Genomic DNA, 24564 nt, shown 5'->3' on the forward strand with positions numbered 1-24564 from the left:
CGGCTTACTGGTGAAGGTTTTTGCATCCATGTAACTTTCTGTACTGCTTTCAAAGTCTTTTGATTATCACTTTGGTTAAATCAATGGCTACTATTTTACAGTGTTCTCTGATTTTGATTTGGTCAAATGTTTTGAGCCCTTTAACATCTTTGACAAACCTCCCCTAAATTGAATTCTAACTTAAGCATCTTTAACCTTGAATTAATTATGAAAATTTCCAGTTGGGTCCCTGGAAAGATTCAAAATATATATCTCCCATCTTAATAGGATATTAAATGATTAGAAAAGATGCCTGCTATTATAATTTCTTCTCAAGATTATACTGACGATCCTGGCAGGATCTGTGAAGTAAGATAAATATTTGAAAGAATAAAAAATATTGTCATTATTCACAGATGTTATGATTGCTTATGTTAAATATCTAAAGGAGATTTTAGTTAAGTATTAGAAACAATAAAATTAATAAAGTGGCTGGATACATATCAAAATGTAAAATTAATTGAACATTCATAAACAAGTAGGGATCAATTGTATGAAATAATTTTTAATAGGTACTATTTAGAAAATACTTCATGAAAATATGAAGTATTTAGGGATTAATATAATAAAGGATGTATAAATCCTTTATGAAAAAATTATAAAATATATTGAAAAACATTTTTAAACAAATATGCAGAGATATAAAATATTCTTAAATGAAACATTCAGTAGAGCACATATTCTTTAATGAAACATTCAGTAGAGCAAAGATACAAATTCTTACCAAAGTGATCATATATTTAATGTAATTGCAGGCAAAATCTCAATGGGGTTTTTCTGGCACAGAACTTGAGAAGATGATCCTAAAAATATATAAAAGAATAAAAAATAAAAATAGTCAAAACACTCCTGAAGATAGACGAAGGTACAGGGATTTTCCCTACTGAGATGGGTGTATACATACATAATGAGTGCGATGCGCACTGCCTGGGGGATGGACACGCTTGAAGCTCTGACTTGGGGGAGGGAGGCAAAGGGCAATATACATAACCTAAACTTTTGTATCCCCATAATATGCTGAAATAAAAAAACACTTTATACTCACTGAGATAACATACTGTTCATTGTGCGATAGATAAATGGTCCTGTGGAACATAACACAGAGCTCAAAACCAACTTTTACCTGCCTGGAAATTTGATTCATAAATGAGCAGTTAAGTCAAGGTCAGACTAGCATATACAGTAGTAACAGATTCTCCTTCACATTTCTCACAACACAAATCCAGTGTGAGTTGGCTGGGGTGGGTGGGGGTGGGATGCGTAATCTGCTCCCCAGAATCACTCAGGGATCCAGGCAAAAAGCAGCTTAATGATCTTGTAGCTGTACGTTTGGGAGCCTTGTGGTCGTTTTGGTCATTATGGCCAGAGTAGCAAGAACGAGAGGATCATGTGCCAGCTCATAAGTCCTTTGACTTAAAAGTGACCGCTCAGAGACCTTGTCCCATAAATTAAAAGCATGGTTCCACCTATCCAAAAAGGAACTAGGAAATGTGGATAACTGTGTGGAGATTCCATGAGTAACAAATATTACTGTTAGTGAGGATTGAAGATCATGGGGAAATCGATAGACTCTTTAATAGATTTAAAAAATAACAGTCTTATGGAGAAATGGTCAGGTGACATAAAGCTTTTCACAGAAGAGAAAATACACTGTCTCAAAGTATATGACATGATGCTAAAATTCATTTGTAGTAATAGAAATTAAAATTGAAACCAAAATAAGGCACCCTTGTACACCATCTTTTTGATAAGGTTTAAAATGTGTGAAAATGATCAGGATGTGGAGGAACTTGAACATTCATCTAATGTTGGTTGGGGTGTAATAGTAAAGTAACTTTGGAAATCAGGTTACCATCGAGTAAGGTATTGAACCTATGCATTTCTGTAACACTAGAATTTATTTCAACAGACCATGAGTACAGTACTCATTCAACAGAATATGTGTATAAGAATGTTCATACAACATGACTCATAATAGCCCCAAACTGAAAACAACCTAATTTTGGTAAAAGAAGACTGAATCAATAAATGGTAATATAGTCATACAATAAAATAAAGTTCAGCAGTGAAAATGAATAAATGCCAGCTAAATGTCTCAACATAGATGAAGCTCAAGAACATCAAGTTTTTGTTTTTTTGAGACAGAGTTTCACTCTGTTGCCTGGGCTAGAGTGCCCTGGCATCTGCCTAGCTCACAGCAACCTCAAACTCCAGGGCTCAAGCAATCCTTCTGCCTCAGCCTCCCAAGTAGCTGGGACTACAAGCATGTGCCACCATTCCCAGCTAATTTTTTTCTATATATTTTTAGTTTTCCAGCAAATTTCTTTCTATTTTTTTTTTTTTTATTTAAGTAGAGATGCGGTCTCGCTCTTGCTCAGGCTGGTCTCGAACTCCTGAGCTCAAACGATCCTCCTGCCTTGGCCTTACAGAGTGCTAGGATTACAAGTGTAAGCCACTGCGCCTGGCCCAGTGAATGTCATTTTAAAAATTCAAATATTAGCTTGATTTAACTATTTAAAAAGTACTATCCAATTGCCCATCAACAGGCAAACTTTGCAGTAGTTGAGATAAAAATGCTGTAGGTAACATAGGAATTAGAGATGTACTTTTATGTAAGAAAATGACAATTAGTAAGACTTTAATAGGTTGTGAAATATATGTTTTACAATGTTGATAATGAAAAATAACACCCTATTAACACCCACTTTATCAGTGCCTCCAATGCATTATTTTTTAGAATAATCAAATGAAGTTGTCAAATAGAATGAGTATACTCTTTTTTTTGCACGTGTGACATTGATCAATTTTTCTCCCCAGGTGGCATGTTAATTCCATCCAGGCTGCTCCCCAACAGATTAAAGTATTAAAAAAAATACTTGATTCCTGTGGGGGAAGAACTGTTGAATTGATCCTCAAATTTGGAGCCCAGCCCTCAGAGACTCTCTTCCCCACACCGAAGCCCCCAGGCTGTGCCTCCCCAAAGCTGAGCGCACACCTGGGGGCTCAGTTTCTCCTGGTTCCTATTCCTCACAGCTATGGTCGAGCTGATTTACTGTCACCCTCCGAACTCATGGACGTGGCCGGGAAAGTGCCTCAAAGGGGGGGGGGGCAAATGCTGGTGGCAGAATCAGGACAGTAGACAGCTGCAAGTCTCCGACCCCTCCCTACCCTGTGTTTTTGTGAAGCCTGTCCGCTTGGCTCCTGGGGCCCAGTCATCCCAGCATCCTGGGAATGAGCCTCAATTATGAGCCACCTGAAAACTTGGGACATCTTGCTCCGCTGGACCAGTGGAGGCGGCTAGGTGAGAGGGAACGGCTCGAAGGACATAAGGGGTGAAGCTAGTGGGTGCCCCTGGCACAGGGACAGAGAGAGGAGGACTTGCCTCCATGAAATAACAGGTGGGTGGGGTCAGGAGTGGGGGAGTGTGAGGTCACAGGGGTGACATTGTGACGCACCTGGAGCGGAGTTGGGGATTGGCCGGGCAGGCAAAGGGTAGTGATGAAAAGCTGGTTGCCGAGCTTGAGTGCAGCAGAGCCCGCATGGACTTGAAGGGCTGAACTTGGGCTCCAGCACCCGCCCTTTGGCTGTGACCACCTTCCTGTGGTCATGTCTCAAGGTCACCCTCTTGCCTGCCACTTCCAGTGAGTCTCATCTATTCTACAGCTTTCTCCCCTCTGCTTCCTAATCCTCCATGACTTCTCAGTTTCTGGCTGCCACAGTCCTCCACTTTGCCACTTTGGTTTCCAGAAATTTCGTCCGGAGCCAGCCCTGCTTTCCAGAGTCTTCAGCTTACCTGCTCATTGTCCCCTGTGTGTCCTGTTTGCCTGGAAGTCCAGATGACCGCAATGGAGACGGCCACTTGAGTTTTCTGGATCGCAGTGCCTGTGAGAGATGCGTCGTACATGCGCGGACAGAGAGAGCTTCATAGCAAGGTCGGTTTTCTTAGTGAGAAGGCCCACGCAGTTCCCACTGTAGCCTGGGCTGCAGAAAGAGAATTCAGGTGGTGGGAATGAAAGTGGCCACCTGAGAGAGGTCCTTAGAAAATAAACCATCAGAGAGCTCAGCTTTGTTCCTCACAATGAAATTGGAAAGTTTTCTGCTATCTCTCAATGATGTCCCGACTTGTGAGGTCTTCCTCTTCTGGAAATGGAGGGGTTGGGCTTATATCTGAGGTAAGGCCTACATCTAGTCCTAGTGAGTCATCAAAAGGGCTCAGTAACTTAATGACCTCAGAGCTGGGCCCTCTTTTGGCCACATCTATAAGTCCAAGCAGCCTGAATTCTTCTGGATGGAGGAGTGATGTTTTTCACATTGATGCTTCTGACATCAAGTTTTTCCTGAAAATGCCAAGAATGATCTCACTCGCTAGGAGATTCCCACCCCTCATGTAGCCCATTTATTTATTTATATGTTTATTTAATGGTAAAATTTTGTTCATTTTTGTTTTATTTTGATAGAATAGGGTACAAGTTGAATTCTGTTACATGTATATGTGATATAGTGAAGTCTGGGCTTTTGTACCCATCACGTGAATAGTGTGTATTGTACCCCATAAATAATTTTCATCCCTCACCCCCTCCCGCCTCCCTCCTTTTAAGTCTCCATTATACCATTCTGTGTGCCCTGGTGTAGCCATAGTTTACACTTATAAGAACATACGGCATTTATTTTTCTGTTTCTGCTTAAATTTATGGTCAGATGATTTTTAAGGTTATAAATGAGCTTAATAACTCTGTAGGATACAAGATCAAACTACAAAAATCAATTGTTTCTATATACTAGCAATAAACAAAATGAAATAAAAATTTCTTTCAAAATAGTATGAAGAAGAATAAAATAGGAATAAATTTAGCAAAAAATTTGTAAACCTGTACACTGAAAATTATAAAACATCACGGAGAGAAATTTAGAAGATAGGAATAAGTGGAAAGACATTTTGTATTCATTGATTAGAGATTCAGTATTGTCAAGATCACAATTCTACCCAAATTAAACTCTAAATTCAAAGCAAGTCCTATAAATATCCCAGTAGACATTTTTATTGGAATAGACAAGTTGATTTGAAAATTTATATGGAAATGAAAAGGACTTAAAATAATGAAGACACATTTTTTACATAAAAGAATGAAGTTGAAGGACTTATGTACCTGTTTTCAAAACTTACTATAAATCTCCAGTAATCAAGACATCATGGTGTTGACACAAGATCAGGTATATAGATCAATGAAAATTATTTGAGAGTCCTTAAAAAATGTTTAAATTTATGGTCAGATGATTTTTGACAAAGTTATACAGTCTTTTAACAAATAGTGCTGAAACAATTGAATACCCATAAGCCAAAAAAAGCATTATTACTTCACACAGCACATAAAAACTAACTAAAAGTGGATCATAAATCCAAATGTAAGAGCCAGCACTTTAAAATTGCAATAAGAAATAGGGAAAAAATGCATTACCTTGTGTTGTGGAAAATGTTCATACAGACAACATTAAAAGCATAGTCCATAAAAGAAAACATTAAAATGGATTTTTATAGAAATTACAAAGTTTTTCACTTCTAAAGACACCATTAAGAAAACTAAAACACAAGCCACACACTGGACGATGAAATCACAAATAATATATCTGATGATAGACTTGAATCCAGAATATATAAAGAACATGTAAACCTCAACAATAAGAATAAAACTAAAAAATGTTCAAAAGACTTGCACAGACATTTCACCAAAGAAGATATAAGAATGGCTAATGGGCCTATGAATGATGAGCACATTGTGATAATACTCAACATTATTGACCATTAGAGAAGTTCAGATTAAAACCATAATGATATACTATTACATACCCACTAAAATGACTGCAGTAACCCAGAAAATAACAAGTGTTGATGAGAATGCAGAGAAACTGGAATCCCCACATGTTGTAGGTGGGAGTGTAAAAAGGTACAGCTACCTTGGAAATCAGTTTGGCAATTTCTTAGACTTACCACACAACCTGGTAAGTCTACTTCTGGGAATCTCTTTAAAAGAAATGAAAACACGTTCATACAGAGACACATACGTGGATGTTTCTAGCAGTGTTGTTCATAATGGCTCAAACTGGAAGCAATCCAAATATGCATCAATTGGCAGATGATTAAAGAAATGTGGTATATACATACTATGGAATACTATTCAGTAATTAAAAGCACACTACTAAGTACTAAAATCTGGATGAAACTTAAACATGCTGAGTGAAAGGAGCCAGACCAAAAACGTCTGCATATTGTGTGATTCCATTTACATACAATGTCTAGGAAAGTAAGTTTATAGAGACAAAGTAGGTCAGCATTTTTCTAAGGTTGGGGGTGGGAGACGGGATTAACTGCAAATGATTGTGAAGGAACTTTTTGCAGGTGATGGAAATGTTCTAAAACTGGATTGTGGTGATGTTTGCATAAGTACAAATTTATCAAAACAATTTGAGTTTACATTTCCAGTGGGCAAATTTTAGGGTATGCTAATCATACATCAATTAAGCTATAAACGTAAAAAGGAAGAAGAAAAAAGTTATTAAGTGGTGTTTCTTTTGGTAGACGCTTAAAAGCTTATTTACGTAGTAAGCTTCTGTTACGATAGTTAGGAGCTAAGAAGTAATGGCTTTGGTTTCAACATCAAAAAAGTTTAGTGTATGGTATGATTTCATGTTAAAAAATCAGCTTACAATGGAAACATATGTTAGGAACAATATTTTTGTTTGTTTAATAAGAGGGTAAAATTTCTTGTGACTTAAATTTTATAAATTTCCTATATTGGATTTATAAGTAAATTACCACTGATCTCATCACTGCTTAAAACACAAAATTATATGTACCAACTTATATTGAACTAAATGAAATGATAATGGATGCCATTCTAAACGTTTTAATTTCATAATATTTTTACAAGCTACAAATCATAAGGATTTAATGTATTAGATAAATTACAATTTCCCTATCCTTATCTACCTTTAAGATCTTAGATAAATCATTCAGTTAATTAATAAGTTTTGAAAGCCTGGAAAGTTTCTTAGTAAAAAACAGACACAAAACACTTATAAATAATGATAATATCTATTCTTGTTATTTTTGAATGGCAATGGCTTAAGGACAAAATATATATCCTCCAGTTGCCCTCAGAGTATGAGTATGTTCAAAATTATACAACACAAATAAATATGTATGTGTGTGTATATGTATGTGAATATGTGTATATTCATCTATTTCAATTGTTAATCAATTGTTAATATGTGTTGATGGAGAAAAAACAGTAAAACAATTCATGTTTTTTTTATTCTCTAGTTCTTTTTTTCTGTCTGGAAAAGGTTATTTTAATTAAAGATGATATTTAATATAAATATTATATAATTTCATTTATAATATATAAATTATATTTTATGATATATAACATTTATATTTAATATGAAGACACTTAATTTAAATAATTATATAAGATACGATAATTAGAGACATGAAAATATGTATACAAGAAACTAGATATGATTTCCTTCTTATTTAAGAAATTAATAGTTTATCCACAGGACAAATTTAATATGATATATATGTATTATTTAATATACTGATTAGTTAATTATTTGTTAAAACCATAGGGAATTTTTATTATTACCAATTTTTATATTTATATATCTGTGTATGTCTAAACCTATAAGTCCTTTCCTTTAAATTATTATATAAATACTTATAAAGCAGAAACAAAATGAGTGACATTTTTATTTAAAATGACTGGGCTATTTTATGCTTATGTGGAAGTTTCTTCTTGTAATTCTGTTAAATTTTGGTTATTGTTTTTTACACTCCTAAATCAGTTTTTAAAAAGAAGTCTTGTTTGCTTTTCATAATTTATTTTCAATTACAATTGTTACAGTGTTTTTAAAATGTATGAAATTATTTCTGACATTAGTTATGATTTATATCATGTCTTCTGTAACTACTATTTTTTGTTTTAGCTTTCCAAAATTCAAAACAGTAATTTTGTTCTACAAAACAAAGGAAAATAGGAATAATTAGGTTTGTTAAAACTCTTTAGGTTTTAAATAATTCAAAACTGTTATGAGAGCCATTGTCCTTCAACCTTGGTATTTAAAAACAACAAAAAAGTAAGTTTTACTTCCCTCTGTGCAAAAATTAAAGTGCTCCAAACCTGGCAAATCCAAAAGAGAGTTGATATTAGGTTAATTATATATTAGTAAAACATATTAATAGAAGTATGTTTTAATAACTGTGTACTTTTCAAGTTAAAAGAAGCATGCTGCTATTTAAACATAAATACTGAAATATAAACTATCAGATTTTTCTCTAGGATTCTAGGCTCACAAATCCTTTTTCATGTTTTGTTCATGAAAACTCTGACCAAGTGCTGACTCAAGTATGTGGGAATCATTAGAGACCTACTGCTTATTTCAGTATTTTGTTAGATCTAGTGGCCAAGCCATATCCACCTTGTTTGGGATCTATAACAGCAATAGAAAAATGTATGAAAACTTCCATTGATTTAGTTCCAGAGTTTCTACTACACTTACTGGTTCCTATCCTCCACAGACTCTTTTACTGGCAGTCACCTGGCATCCTGTGAAATATTACTGCTTTCGTCTTCAAAGGTCTCTATTTATTGCTGCTTCACTTTGAATCCAGCCACCCTTCATTCATCACCTAAAGAAAGAACCCAACAATTACTTGCCAGCATTTTGGGAACTATTCACAATAATTTAAACCTTATAGACAAAACAACCTTGGTTTTAATGTGGTTTTATGTGGTTAATAATTTAAAAAAACTAAAAATTATGAAGCTGAGTATGCTATAAGAAACTTAAATCAGGCCTTGAAATATAAGCTTCTCACAGAAATAAAATAATTCCAGATGGTTGCATTAATTGCCATCATTCAGATATATCAATTGCCAAAAGATAAAGAAAGAAATATTTATTGTTGTGGTAGGTATGATTTTAGGTTAGTTCACGACTATGAAATGCTTTAGAAACAAAAAGATGTCCTATTATAAGATGGTGAATTAAAAGCCCTAGTATTTCTATAGGCCATGCTCCCTAGACAAGCAGCTGATTAGCAAATCACAGAAATGGTAGAGGTCATTGATTTACATCCAGAAACCTGACTTTAGCTTGGTCAAAAGGAGACACTAAGAAGAGAGAAGCAACCTCTAATATTTGGAAACTCACCTAGCACTGTTAAGGTTTGGTGTTGCTAGGAGTAGACCAGGTATTCATAGCAAGGTGATAATATTTTTCTGCTTAATGTAAATAATTCCGCAGAGCACTAGCTTCAGAAGAGGCCGCACAGTGATTGTGGTGGATCAAGAGAAAAAGAACAACTCTCTACAGTCAGGTTTGTATGAACTAAAATAAAATCTTAATCCCCCCAGCTGTGATGGAATGGACTTCCTCTTGGCAAAGGGCACTGCAGAAATAACCTAAGGCTCAGATACTGGCTATGAAACGGTAGGTGCACCTTTATCCTTTTGGAGACATCATACTTTATGACAGTGAGACACCAAATCATGAACAGACCTAAGGCTATAGAAGGAAAATAGCCTAAAACAAACCTATACGCCTTCAATTTACATAAGAGACCTCTTGAGTTTCAGTAAACATCCAATGGCTTATCTCTCATTAACAGATTTCTTTTTATTTTTATTTTTTTATATTTTTTATACTTTAAGACAGAGTCCCACTCTGTTGCCCAGGCTAGAGTGCCATGGCGTCAGCCTAGCTCACAGCAACCTCAAACTCCTGGGTTCAAGCAATCCTCCTGCCTTAGCTTCCCGAGTAGCTGGGACTACAGGCATGCGCCACCATGCCCGGCTAATTTTTCTATATATATTTTTAGCTGTCCAGATAATTTCTTTCTATTTTTAGTAGAGATGGGGTCTCGCTCTTGCTCAGGCTGGTCTTGAACTCCTGAGCTCAAACAATCCACCCACCTTTGGCCTCCCAGAGTGCTAGGATTACAGGCGTGAGCCACCGCATCTGGGCAACAGATTTCTTAAGTTAAGAAATTCCAAGACTTAAGACAAAGCTTCATACTTTAACCAGTTACAAGTCAAAGAAACTGTAAGTGCACATATAACATATAAGAACACACTTTAAGATGTCCTGCCATTTCAGGGAAAACAATACACGCCCTCCACATACTGACTTAGGGAGTTATTTGTAGTTCCTACCTGCATGAACCTATACAACCAAACTGCACCTCAGCAGTGTGGGCACATATTCTCAGGACCTCCTGAGGCCATGTGCTCCAGGTGAGCCAGTCATGCATGTTCAGATCAGAATAAACCTCTTTAATTATTTTAAAGAGTTTGGGTTCTTTTCTTTTCACAAGATGGTGCTCACACCTGAGGTTCAAAGAAGACTCAGGATTCCTTGAAGGAGGAGCCCAAAATCAGCAACAGGTAGCAGCACAGCATCCAAAGCCACCCACCTCCAAGCTTTCCCTTGGGCTGAACTGGTAAGTCCTCCTGTGTCCCCAGACCTCACAATCTTGGTTGATGGTCCTGGTATATTCTGAGCCGTGGATACTTTTTCTAGGAAGCTGTTTTGATGGATCCTAATTTTGACTTGGAGGTGCACTCTAAAGGGTCTTCTCCATTCATTGCCTCTTCCTCACCAAATTTCTCTGAATTGGCCTTTCTGGGCCTTTGTGAAATGAAAGAGGAAACTGAACTGTCCCATTTGTAGACAAATAAGAGTCTCAGTTGCTCAGCTCCGAAGAGAAAGGGCATTTTCCTCCTCCCAGCCAAAGGGAAACCTGGGTGACTGCAGATGCAAGTGGGAGTGCTTGGGGTGACTGCCCCCGGTCGGACATGTCCCTGCAGGGAATCCCCAACAAAATTAATTAAAAGAAGGATCAGCCAGGAAATGCACATAAGAGCTGATCACTTGGCATTTTGAGCCTTCTCAGAGGTGTTAGAGCCCTGGAGAGAGAACCTGAGACACGGGTGAGAGGCAGCAACCAACTCAGTGGTGATACCCTGTGCGGTCCTGCCCACAATCAGCACACTCTGATCCACTACACTGACCCCTAGACCGCTGTTCGGTTGCTTCCTGTAAAGAAAAATGGGAAGCCAATCCTCTACAAGTGAGAAAAGGCAAGGAGAATGATCCTATCTGGGCACCCCGGTCGCATTCCGGCAACTCTACTCACAAGTGTGTGTGTAAATGGCAAGATTCAAAGGCGTGCCAGGTACGCTAGGACTGCAGCTGGTTAGGGCCAATTCTTGTGCACATGTTTTAACTGAAGGGCAAATTGCATCCATGAAAATTCAGAGCTCAAGTGCTCGACCTGCCTCTATGAATTTAAAATGTCCAGTCTTTCAAGCTCTCTGTCTCTGTTGTCTGTTCTGTCAACTCTCAACCTGCTAAGTTTTCCTGTTGCTCTTGAGGTGGACTCAAAGTTTATGCTATTTGTCATTCAAAGCTACTTGGAGATCTTACAGCCAGTTCAAGCTAAAACACAAAGATTGAGCACTCTTTTTCCTCTAAGGAAAAGAAAGAAAAAAAGGATAAAAGGGTCTTTTTAAAATCAGACTGCCACTAAACTCTTTTATCCAACACTTTGGTCCATAGGCTTAATTAGCTTAACTCTCAGGGCCATGAAAATTCAAACATATGAAAGAGACCAGTTTTGTCAGAGGTAATTCTGGTCCAGTGATGTTTTGTAAACCGGGGAGTTTCTATCAGAACCTCATGGCTAGAATTGTGAGGTTAAAGGTAATGGAACATTGTGTGTGTGTGTACGTGTGTGTATGTTTATATGTGTGCATGTGTTTAGATTTATTTGTGGATATCCTTGTAGTATGTGTTGTGTTTACATGATGCCAGACTGTTTTATACATAAGGTAGCACTTCTAACTTACTTAAAAAGAAGCAAGATTACTCTGTATTTCCTATAAATTTAGTAAACTTTGGTAAATGAATTGGCTTATTTAAACAGGGTAAGTATGAATGGTGAAGTGAAAGTGAAAATTTTTTCAAATTGTGAGCATACATTTTTATGTATGCTCCTGGACAGTTTGATGTGTTTAAAGTGTCAGTTTTTAGCACAAAAATCTTACAACTCTAAACCCATCCTAAAGCAAAATGGTCTGTGTTTGTATCATTTCTGATAAGTTAGGGATATTTAATGTTAGTCTCACAATAACAGCAAAATCTCCTGCCTTATGAACAAAACTGCCCATGTGTTTAATGTTCTTAAGTATCTAAAAAGGGAGACAGGCTGAACTAAAATAAATGGTCAGAAAATTAACATAATGGAAACATGAAGCACATAGGAGCACAGAAAGACATACTTATGGTCAAAAGCTTATGAAGTTATTATGGTTTTGGCCATTGAATCCTAGATACGATGTATTTTCTTCCCCTGATTTCAATGTCTGTGCAAAGGTACACATAAAATGTGTTTCTAACTCCCTCTTTCTATCATTTGATATGAACGTTACCATTAGGGATTTGAACCTGTGGTTACAAGGGCTTAAACTGGCAGCTTCAGTTTTCCCTTTGGTCTTATCCACTGTTCATTTGTCCAACTCTTACTAGCTAGGAGGTTATGTGTCCACTGCACAGACACAGCACAGTTTCTGCTTAGGAGAACAAATCCCTAAGCTGTTAAATTTTATATAATACTTTATTTTAGGGTAAACACAATGGTTATTACAATACAAAGAGAATCTCCAAACAGTATCCTTAAACCCACTGGTAACCTGTAATACCCCCCTTTGACATGTCATGCCTTTTGGGGCAAAACCAATGTATACCTTCTGTGTACTGAATTATGGGCAAACCCTGCCCTTCTGAAAGGTATAAAGCCAAGATGTAACCCAATCAGAGTGACAGCACTCGCTGAAAACCTCTTGCCTGTGATTTTCTGGTCCATGGTCACACATACTCAGCTCAGGATAAACCTCTTTCATTTACTTTTCAGAGTTTGGGTTCCTGTCTGTTCACAAGATGATGTCAACCTGTGTGGCACCCAGAAGACTCACCAACCCCTGAGAGAGTAGCCAACCATGAGTGCCAGGTAAAGGCATGGCCCCCTCGGGTGCTCACACTGCTTCAAGATTTCACTTGGTCTGAACAGGTTAGTTCTCTTGAGACTGCACGGCCCTCACGATCTTGGTTGATGGTCATGGATTTTTCTGATCTGTCAATACTTTTACTGGGAAGTAGTTTTGAGGGGTCCTAATTTTGACATGGTGATGAACTCAAAAAGGTCTTCTCCATTCATGGCCTCTTCCTCCCAAAATTTCTCTGAATTGGCTTTTCTGGGCCGTTATAAAAGGAAAGAGGAACCTGAACTGTCCCGTTTGTAGACAAATGAGAGACTGAGTTGCTGAGCTCCAAAGAGAAAGGGCATTTTCCTCCTCCCGGCCAAAGGCACGCCTGGGTGACTGTGGGTACAAGTGGGAGTGCTTGGGGGGACTGCCCCTGGCGTGACGTGTCCCTGCAGGGAATCCCCAACAAAATTATTTAAAAGAAGGCTCATCCAGGAAACGCACATGAGAGCTGATCACTCGGCATTTTGAGCCCTCTCGGTGGTGTTAGACCCCTGGAGACAGAACCTCAGACACAGGTGAGAGGCGGGAGCCGACTCAGTGGTGAAACCCTGTGTGGACCACCCACAATATCCATCTGTGTCATAAAGAAACTCCCAGTAAATTGTTAGGGTACAATCCATGTTAGTCATGTGTTCAAGAATTCACAGATATTTCTGTATTGCATTCCTTTCTTTCTTATTCTTGTCTGGTTTTTATGGAGAAATAGTGTTTTAATTGCTAATGGAGACCTATGAGTCACAGCCAAGATGCAGCCAAATATGGGATCCTTAAATTAACTACTTTACTTCACCTACCTATGCATGTATACATACTAGGTGCGTGTCTAAGCAAACAGTTATAGAAATTGCAAAAATTTCCTAACAGCGAAGTGTTACCTAGCTAGCAATTGCTTAAAACAACAAAATATGCAAAGATTTGTAGTTAGATTAAAATATAATTTTAAGATCCATGGAAAAAAATTGTTTGTAAGACTGATTATATCTTCTTCCATCTGTATAGCTATATTTCCTTGTGTCTATATATGTTATGTATATAATATTTTGCTACCAATATATACAAAGGTACTTTAATTGATTATCTTAGAAATAATTGCTACATCAAATATTTTTCTAGAAAATAGAAACTAATTGAAATGCTTTTTTAGAGTATGTGACTTTAATAGTACAATAATTGACCTCTGCTCAACTTTTTTTTTTAATTCCATTTCACTCTACTTCACAATTTCTGTTACATTCACCTACACAGTGAGACTATTAACATGGACCTGAGTACTCAGAGAAACTGTGAATGTCCTTCAGTATTCTCTCAAATTGTCACAGCTGATTCATACTTTGACGTTTAGCCGGGGATCCATTCTTTTTCCTTACTTGTTCAGCATATGGACAATGTTTTACTCCAAAAACCGGGTGTCCTCTTAGACATCCTCATTCTTTGAAAGTCTCTGACTGAGTGACGCCATAAAGCCTCTAGGTCCAAACTCCAGAGGGTACATGCAACTGTTACTTAGTTTTAACATAAAATATTTCTGGGCACTCAAAAGCTCACCCAAAAATTCCTTGAGTCAATTTTGTTATAGCCCTCATTAGAGATTATATATTGGTAAAAGGAAATGTTGCCACTATTTACACAGACTCCAAAGATGCCTCTGGAGGCAGGTGATCTTCTGTTGCCAGGGTGTCTGGACACTGTTGGGATTTAAGTGAACAATTTGATACCGGGACTAGCTATATGCAGACACTGACTAATATGCTTGAAACATATCATCAGCAGGTGAAAGGACCATGGCTTCCACCAACTGATATGCTCTGCCATCCTTTTTGACCAAGAGAGTCTGTATACATCAAAATTTTTAGAGAAACACATGTACTATCATCTCTCTGGGCAGGCCCCTTTGAAGTACTGTTAACTACCTACATGGCCATCAAAATAAAAGAAAAATTTTCCCGGATTCATGCGAGCTACACCAAAGTGCACTGAGACAGTAGGAAGATCACCCCTACAGTGACCCGAAAGCAAGGATTTCCAGGGCTAGTTCCCAGGCCCCTGAAGCAGACATCACCAAAAAGTAGACAGGTTTTTCCCAAGATCTTAGATCAAGAAACCACATCTTCTATCTAACAACTCCTTTTTTGTGTGTTTTTTTTTCTCTCTTTTTATCCCCTCCCCTCAAGAAGGGTTCTTCATAAACCCTTTTTCTTTTGAGCCTCCCTGTTCGAGGATTGCACATGGGAAGCTGAGTGGGGATTGCCTCAACCTATCCCAATTTCCCTTTTAATCTTCCACTATGACTTTTCTTTCAAACTATGACTCACTCTTACTAACTCTTACTGTTTTTCCAGCAGGTCAGACACAGACCCAGCATCCCTTTGCACCAGTTTTTCAAACCCTGGCCACACTAACTAATCAATCCAATTGCTAGTTGTGCCACCATGTAAATCATACAAAGGAACTTGAACTCATTTTTGTTTCTGCCAAAGTGAGTGCCTGGTGGGACTGGTCTGGAAGATGGAGATATGACAAGCAGTGGCATCCACAGCCAAAGAAAACATGTTATGGTACTGCTGCTGTTGGTGAGTAACTGAACACAGAAAAAGTGTCTTTTTCTCAGGTAAAGTCACTAGAAAGAAAATTTTTATCTCTTCTGGTGACATTCTAGGGCAATATTGTGATCAATGGTTTGATTCCACAGGAGGCATTCTTGCACCTCTTAGATGATGCTGACACTACCCCTCATGATGTCAATGCTTGCTAAATGATAAGATGTTCTGGATGGCTCACAAGCCAGGCCTCTGCAGCTTGCTCCCTTTGCTAAGTTGACGGACACTAATGATTACATATGGACAGACCAAAAGTCTGGACTGACTTGGTTTCGTGACAAAACCAAGCCCTGTATCTGCCAGAACTGGACCAAAGGCCTTTTGTATCAAATATTTCACAACCTGTTTTGTTCTCACAGACTGGCAGGGACACATGGAGATGAAACTGTCCATATTAAAGTACTGTGAAGCCACAAAGTATAAATAGTAATCCAGGTCTCATTTTCATAGAAGTACAGATACAGACAGAAATCAAAGAGCCATTGTTCCCTAACTTCCTTGCTGCTGCAAAGGGTTACTACTTAATTGCACTACTTGTGCCTCCCTGACAGGCACCCGATATGTGACTCCCCCCACTATTTCTATAGATCAAATTGCTATTGTAAATCACAAGACTTTTGACTCCATTGCTGTTTAAGTCTTAAGACTGGTCTTTGAGGTGTTTTTCAAACTCTGCATCCTGGAGACCTGCTGACACCAACCAGACCCGTGGACAGATGTGGGAATGGATCCAACAGCCTCGAAAGCCCCTACCCAGGAAACCTACCAACTGACAAGATAATTTCTGCATTCCAACCCTATGAGCTCATCCCTCACCCATCAGCAGACCCCATTCCCTAGCCCTTTGCTCACCAAAGTCCCTTTAAAAACCCTTTCTCCCAAATGATTGAGGAAGATGGATTTGAGAAATTACTCCCCTCTCCTCGCATGGTGCCTGTGATAATAAAACTGTTTCTCTGCTGTAACCCCTGCTGGCTCAGTGTGTTCATCTCCTGTTGAGCAGCAGGCAGTGAACCTGCTCGGGCTGTAACAGATACTGGAGATGTAGAAGTGTCAATGAGAAAGAGCAAGTACAGCAAACTCCACACTGGGAGTCACAGGTTCCAAACTGACCCTCTCGGAAAATAACACTGGTCTTTTTGTTCTTAGGAGAACTCTTATGTTTTCAGCCTTCTCACATGTTTCAGTCACATTTTCACAGTAAAGTGTTTTCTGTACAATCCAGTATATTGAAAACTGAGTCAAACTGCTTTACCCAAAATTTGGTTGACAGCCTTTATAAGACGGCCTACTTAGGAAAATCTTAACCTTATCCCATTTTGTTAGAAAAATGATTTAGGTCCAACTGGTTTTTATAAACTGGTGAGTTTATATGTTTTACTATCCCATGACTAAAATTCTAAAATGAAAACTGTAAGACCTTTTTTATGTGTATATGTATATATATATATACACACTATATATATATATATATATATTTAGACGTATTGGTGCATTATGTCATATGTAATATCTACATAATAAAATCTTGTGTAGTCAGCAAGAAATCTCTTCAAAAGTTGTATTTTGATTGGTTTAAATAAATGAACACTCATAAAATATTTAGTAATTAAATTAAATTATTTTTAGTTCATATGACAAGAAAAGTTTGGCAAATTAATTGGTTTAAAAATTAATGATAACACAAAATTAGAAATGTCTTTAAAGCTGTCAACATACTTTCTTGCCTGGTTTACCTGCTTACTGGTGAAGGTTTTTGCATCCATGTAACTTTCTGTACTGCTTTCAAAGCCTTTTGATTATCACTTTGGTTAAATGAATGACTGCTATTTTACAGTGTTCTCTGATTTTGTTTTGGTCAAATGTTTTGAGCCCTTTAACATCTTTGACAAACCTCCCCCAAATTGAATTCTAACTTAAGCATCTTTAACCTAGAATTAATTATGAAAATTTCCAGTTGGGTCCCTGGAAAGATTTCAAATATATATCTCTCATCTTAAAAGGATATTAAATGATTAGCCTCATTGGATAAATTGTATAAGAAACATGGTCCAATGATAAGTGACACTAGATCTTACTTAGTTTCATTTATTGGTATGCTGTTGATATGAATGTTTCAAAAACATCATTTCTACAAGCATGTAAGTTTATAGAAGTTTAATATATTATCAGTCATAATTCTGGTTACTATCTGTCATAGATATAGTGACGTTTCCTTGTTGACTGTAAACTTTCATCAGATTTTTAAAATCTCTAAAAATCATTTATACTCAGATTCATGAAACAGACTCCAACAAACACTCTTACATACAGGTTTCTGATAACTTTAAGGACAATTGACTAAACAAAAATTTCCAGAACTCTGCTAAAGAAATGGATGGATTCATGATACTACTAATGGAGATTAAGCAGAACAAATGTTGACTATATGACATTGAATACCTGATAAAATCATGTCCGTATGACTTTTATTTAAAACATTTTTGTCTACTTGAAATGTTTGTTTTCCAGATTACCAAATCTTTGACTAAAATATCATATTTGAAAATATGCATACAATGCCTGACTTCAAAGGTCCCTAGACTTAAAAAAAGTAAATAAAAACTCACTTTCTGTCAGAGCCAGCATCCTTACAACAGTAAATAAAACCTGAAGTCTGCCTTGGTTTGGCTTCCTAGCCTTAAGAAGTTATTAAACCTGAGGTTTCTATGTGATCAATATAGAGAAAAAAAAGTTATACTTCTAAAAAAAAAACAGGTATAATACATTCATTATATGACTGTAGCTCTGTATACTATTTTCTTAATTTTTTCGGGTTCTTCTCATCCAAATTTCTTACAAAGAATTACAAAAAGGCAAACTTCTTTGTGCCTTAACCCCTATACATTGAAACTAGATAAATTTCAAGAAACAAGTCTGTGGGTAATGTATGGGCCACACAGAAATTCACCAAACTATCTGATGCTATAGCCAGAGACATGGAAATGTAAACCAGGACAAGTTGAACTTCCCATGCTATAAACGGCTTTTCCTAAGTGGTTGAAGCAAGACTCCATATAATAATTCTCACCACGTATGTCTGGACTTTTTAATATGTTCAGCTGATTACCTTTAAAATTAGTTTCATGGTTTAAAGCTATTATTCAAACTGGGCTTATTATTCCATTCTGATTTTAACTTTGTTCTTTTTGTCTGCCTAATCTCTGTAAATCCAGCTCTCTTCACAACATAATTTGCCTAAATGCTTCAAGATAATTTCTGATGCCTGTGGAACTGATAAGATGGAACTTGATGCTGGAATCCAAACAGCTGTGCTCAGAGAACATGTTTCCTTCTGGCCTCTTGGTTACTGTAATGTGTCCTGGGTCCCTGACAGGGCCTCATACTTTCCCCTGACTTGGGACAGAGAACACCAGGACAGGTTCATTTTCGCACCTGTCAGGTGCCAAGGGACAGGGTTTGGCACTCAGTTTTGTACCATTTTCTGCACAATTTCCCACGTGCCTTTGTGGCACCCCGACATGACTGTGTGATCTCTGGGTTAGAAGCTATGTCTTTACAGTCAATTACATTCTTAAAGCCTTCATGGGTCCCTTATTACCCTGTGGGTGCAAAGCAGTGTTTTCAGGGTATATGTGCGTGTGTCTGTTAGAGTATGCATGTCTGTGTTTGTGACTGTGTCTGTGTGTGTGTCTGAATGTTGGTTTGCGTCTATATGTGCACGTGTGTGAGCGTGTCTGTGTGTGTGAGAGAGGGACGCCAAGGTGAATGAGACACACCCTGCTTTGAGGAGCTCCGACTGGAAGATAGGGCCATCCAGGGCACAGGTGACTGTGGTGGGAATCAGACATGTGGTGGAGACGGGGTAGAAATCTGGGAAGGGGTGGGAAAAAGCTCCGTGGAGTGACGGGCCTCTGGGCTGGGGCTTAGAGGTGAAGCACATCTCACCTGGGCACAGTGCAGGGGACAGGTCTTCTGAGGATGGAACTGCTGGAGCCAGGCTCAGACGGCAGGGCCAGGTGTGTCCAGGGTCAGAGAACTCCAGTTTGACTGGGTGTTCTCAGAGTCTCCTTTGGTACTGGGACATCTGATGTGGTCACGAGGCCCAGGCCACAGACCGAACCCTCCTCTGGCTCCAGGAGGTCGGCAGGAGCCAGGAGGGGACATGGCTGCTTGGACTCCCCACAAGCCACACTGGGGGCCCAGAAGACTCAGCTGTGAGGTGTGACGGAAGATGGGGCATGGATGTGCTCTGGCTGCACCTATGTTCTCAGGGCCCCCCGCCAAGCACTTCTCACCCCTCAAGCCAGGGGCCCCAACTGAAGTTTTGGGGGGAAGCCACAGCCCACAGCTGAGTGAAAAAACTGGGCACAGACTCTGATAGGAGCACACCCTGATTTTGTCAACCCATGTCAGTTTATTTTCCCTCACCCCAGAAAGTTCAAGGCAAAATTGAGCACAAGCTGAGGTCCAGGCTCTGAAAGAAATCCAGGTGTTTCCCTGTAGGAGCACGTCGTAAAACCAGCACACACTCCGGGCCCCAGATGCCCACTCCTTCCTACCAGGGGAGCCCGTTCATGTTCTCGGTGAGAAGGCACCTCCCGGAGGTGGCCACCATGCAGCATCTGATGTGACTCAGTGCCCCTTAGGCCGCTGTGTCAGCTGGGCCAGCTCCCTCCCATGCTCGAACTGCTGTTGGCCGCCTCATGGAGCAGGGACAGCTCCCACTCCAGGTCTTCAATCCTCTGAGCGAGGTGGACTCTCCTCACCTCCAGCTCCAGGGCCTGGTGGCTCTTCAGGGCCCAGGGTCCCAGCTTCTCTCCATATGGGCCACTTGTCTCCAGTGGGTGAAGTTTATCTTCCTGCCACTCACAAGGGGAGATGCTGGGAGCCACCTGGGAATGACAGATGCACAACATGGACAGGTGACCCCTGAACGCTCTCAGCTCACTCTACCCTGAGCCCTCTCTGTGGTCTTGGCCCTGACTTTTGTCATTTAGACACTCTCTAGGCACCAACATCCACCCCAAACATGGGAATATGCCAGTGAGCTCCCTCCAGGGACTGACCTCATGATTAACAAATGAAGACACAGTGTTCACAAGTTTCTGTCACCACAGTAATGCGCAACAGTGGCCAACTATATCATTATACAATTGTCATGTTTAATAATTTAGAATGATTATTGAATAATTAAATCTCAGCATATTTTATAATCCCTCATCTAATCCTAATTTTCCCTTCCTTAAAACCAGGGATATTTGTATAGAATGTATTTTTAAGGATGATCACCTGTTACTTTATCCTCAACGAGTCATGCTCTTCTGGCCCCTCAGTGCAGCTGAGGACAGGCTGCTGCAGCTACCTAGTCCCTCTGCTGTCGAGCTACCTTCACGGCTGCCCGTCTGAGGTGGACGGAGGGCGGGTTCACAGAGGAACTGACCCCTCAGCTTAGAGCAAACGCTGTGGAGGAAGTCCAGATAAAGCTCAGGGCAAGAATGATTGGTGCGATGAGATGACAGGAAGCCAGCATCTGCATTTGGGTTTCCCGAGGGGACTCACCTCTGGGGCTCAGGGACCCTGGAAGGCCATGAGGGACACAGTTCCCGCAGCCTCACTGGGAAGGGCATCTGTGCCTCTCGTGGCCAGTCCTTGGGCCACACCCTGCCTTGTGTGCTCACAAGAGAAATGTCCCCTCAGCTGTTTGTGAACACAGGTGCCCTTCCTTATCGTTTCTGTACTGAGAGGTCAGTTTGACCAAGAAGAGTTGATATTCCAGATCTTCAGACATCAAGACCCAGATACCCACGATGTTCTCCTGAAACTCTCCATATTGAGGGACCAACCTGACTTTCCCTGCTGAGTAAGAATGAGAAGAAAACCTGCCCCTTGGCCCGGACTCCTGGGGTCACCGTGGCAGAGGGTGTTCCCTGGCAGGGGAAGAGGGGATTCTGTGGTATTTCAAGGTATCCCAGCCCAGACACCCACACTGGGAAGGCGGATGTGAAAAGGTGCCTACCCATGCCCCTCCGCCACCCAGGGTGCTTCGCTAATTTTAGCAACGCACAGACGAGGCTGGGACAAGTGAGGCCCTGGGCTTCAGTGTGAAAGTCCAGGGGCCCAGAACAGAGGATTAAACATGACCCGATAGCAAAGTGGGGACAGGACACACAGTTAGAGATAAATGACATAAAAGGTGCCAGAAACTTCAAGTCTGGTTGAATAGTATCTTATACAGTATGAAAACAATCAAACTGGTGAACTAACACCCAAAGACTGGCTGTCAGCTTTAGCAAATAAAGTTGGCTTTTTTGCTTTACTTTTTCTTTTTTTTTTTTTTTTTTGAGACAGAGTCTCGCTTTGTTGCCCGGGCTAGAGTGAGTGCTGTGGCATCAGCCTAGCTCACAGCAACCTCAGACTTCTGGGCTTAAGCGATCCTCCTGCCTCAGCCTCCCGAGTAGCTGGGACTACAGGCATGCGCCACCATGCCCGGCTAATTTTTTCTATAGAGATTTTTAGTTGGCCATATAATTTCTTTCTATTTTTTTAGTAGTCATGGGGTCTCGCTCTTGCTGAGGCTGGTCTCGAACACCTGACCTCGAGCAATCCACCCGCCTCAGCCTCCCAGAGTGCTAGGACTACAGACGTGAGCCACCGCGCCAGGCCTTGCTTTACTTTTTCTATATTTTTAAGGAAATAAAGTTATCTTGAGCTCAGTGCAGACACAATGGCATGATCACTTCTATCTTTCATCCTCCTTTCTTCTCCATCCTTTCATGTGTCTGCAGCTAGGACAGGGAACAGCCTGGATGGAAGATGCATCTTGCAGAAAGCTCCTGGTCCCAGAGGTGTGCACTATTAATTAGGCTACATCTACAACAGCCATTGTTAGTGCTCCTTTTCCATGCCCGTCCTCAGTATTTTCAGGCTGTGAATTAACTTAGAGAGTTCCAACCTAATCTGACGGTGTGGGCTTCCCTGTCTCCAGCCCCAGCTCTAAGCTTTCCATTCATGAAACCAACAAAACAGAACCTGACTTTGACTGGCGGACATTCTGGTCAGAGCTGGCTATTGCAGTCCCAACACCTCTCTGTGGAAGGGGCCGTGACTCCATGGGTCCGACCCCCCTGGACACCTTAGGAGCTGAGATGCTCGTCTGCTGGGCTTACCACAAATGTGCAGCATTCACCTGGGGGCAGTGGGTCTGGCTCATCCTCCTCTTTCTGGAGCTCCAGGGCTGGAGAAGAGAGCTGGAAGAACTCCTCATTCACCTCATGCACAGTGTCTTCCACATGCCATATCTTTCTCTAGAAACAAGGAACATGTGGTCTTTATTACTTTCATTTGTATTCTAAGATCATTGAAAATTTCTTGTGCTCCTACTCCATGATTGACAGCGGGGTCAGTGCAGGGCACACAGACTCAGAGTCAGGTGCTGCTCTCGGACAGCTGAGCATCTGAAGGCAAGGGGAGCCAGACCTGCAGCCCAGCACAGCAAAGCAGTAAAGCTAATTGTAGAGAGATACACCAGGCACTGCAGGAGCAAAAAGCAAGACACCTAGTCCAGGAAGGATGGTCAGGGAGAGCTTTCTGGAGGAGGGAATGTCTCAGCTGAATATTAAAAGTTGGACAGGAGTTAGCAGGGTGGAGAGAGGGAGAAGAGCATTTTAGGCATTTGAGTAAACACAGGCATGAGAGAGTATAGGTAACATTGATCTATTTGTCCATCTATTCATTTGTCCACCCATTCGTTCATCCATCCATTCATCTAACCTTTCATAAATGAACTGAACCATCCATCTACCCATATATCCATCTAGCCACCAACCCACTCGGTTATTTGTCCATCCATATATCCACCCATCTATCCACCCACCCACCCATTCTCTACCCAGCTATCTATCTATGCTTCCATCCATAAGTATAGAAAGACTTACTATGAACCCAGTGTGTATCAAGACAATGGTCAGTTATGGGACACTATTAGGGAACTTCCATGGAGTTTATAAGCTGTGAAGAAAGGCAGACATATGGCAAGAAATTACATGTGAAGGGGGTTATGTGAGTGGATGTTTGGGTTGCAGTGGGGATTAATTAAAGTTCATTTGGCAGCATAGAATTTGTCAGGAAAAGTGTCAAGAGATGATGCTAGAGAAATGAGGGTGGCATGCTTTTCTTACATTGTGGGGTCATCTAAAGGCCAATTTGGTAGAACCTTTCTTATGAATAGAACCTTCATTTTCTAGGGAGGGTCAATTTGCCCAGCTGAAATATGATTTATCTCAGACTCTCCATAAGATAGAGATGATCATGTGGCCAGTTTTGGCCAAAAAGATGTAAAAGGCAGTGTTGCCGGCCTCTAAATGATGGCTTTGTTGTCAGGCTGGCCTCATAAAATGACTGCCAGCAGCACGCATGCTGGCTACTCCTTCACATCCAATGGCAGAGCAAAGGCCAAGGACAGTTGTTAGAACCGGTGGTTCTAAAACCATATGGTCTCAAGTTTCACTCTGACTGGGCCACCCCGATCCAATTTATGTAACTAGGAAAGTGCCATTCCCTGATTGACTTACATCTGCGTCAATCACTATGACAGGGAAATGGGATTATTCCAAGTGGTTTAGAGCAACCAGAGCCCTCCTCTGGATCTGAAGATGAGGTTTCCACTTCTAAACACCATGGCTGTCACTCGAGGGAACTGAAAATGGATGGTAGAACAACTTCAATGTTTGCTACAATTAAAAAAATAATTTTTAGCTATTTAGTGCAGTGTTCCTCGTTGCCTTTTTTTCATTTTAAAGTTATCACTTATTTTACTACATTAG

General features: G+C 40.0%; 2 long non-coding RNA genes across 2 annotated transcripts; one reads left to right on the plus strand and one right to left on the minus strand.

Annotated features, from left to right (window-relative positions):
* Positions 1-238: 238 nt before the first annotated feature.
* LOC123640215 lies at positions 239-8678 on the minus strand. The gene is made up of 4 exons (XR_006735908.1): positions 8596-8678; positions 3833-4020; positions 764-842; positions 239-341 (listed from the first exon to the last, which is right to left on the minus strand). It is a non-coding gene; the product is annotated as an uncharacterized LOC123640215 (long non-coding RNA).
* Positions 8496-16428, plus strand: LOC123640216. The gene is made up of 6 exons (XR_006735909.1): positions 8496-8673; positions 9343-9415; positions 10412-10537; positions 13010-13165; positions 15620-15712; positions 15832-16428. It is a non-coding gene; the product is annotated as an uncharacterized LOC123640216 (long non-coding RNA).
* The last annotated feature ends 8136 nt before the right edge of the window (positions 16429-24564 follow it).

This window comes from Lemur catta, chromosome 6 (genome assembly GCF_020740605.2).
Source record: "Lemur catta isolate mLemCat1 chromosome 6, mLemCat1.pri, whole genome shotgun sequence".
Classification (NCBI taxonomy): Eukaryota; Metazoa; Chordata; class Mammalia; order Primates; family Lemuridae; genus Lemur; species Lemur catta.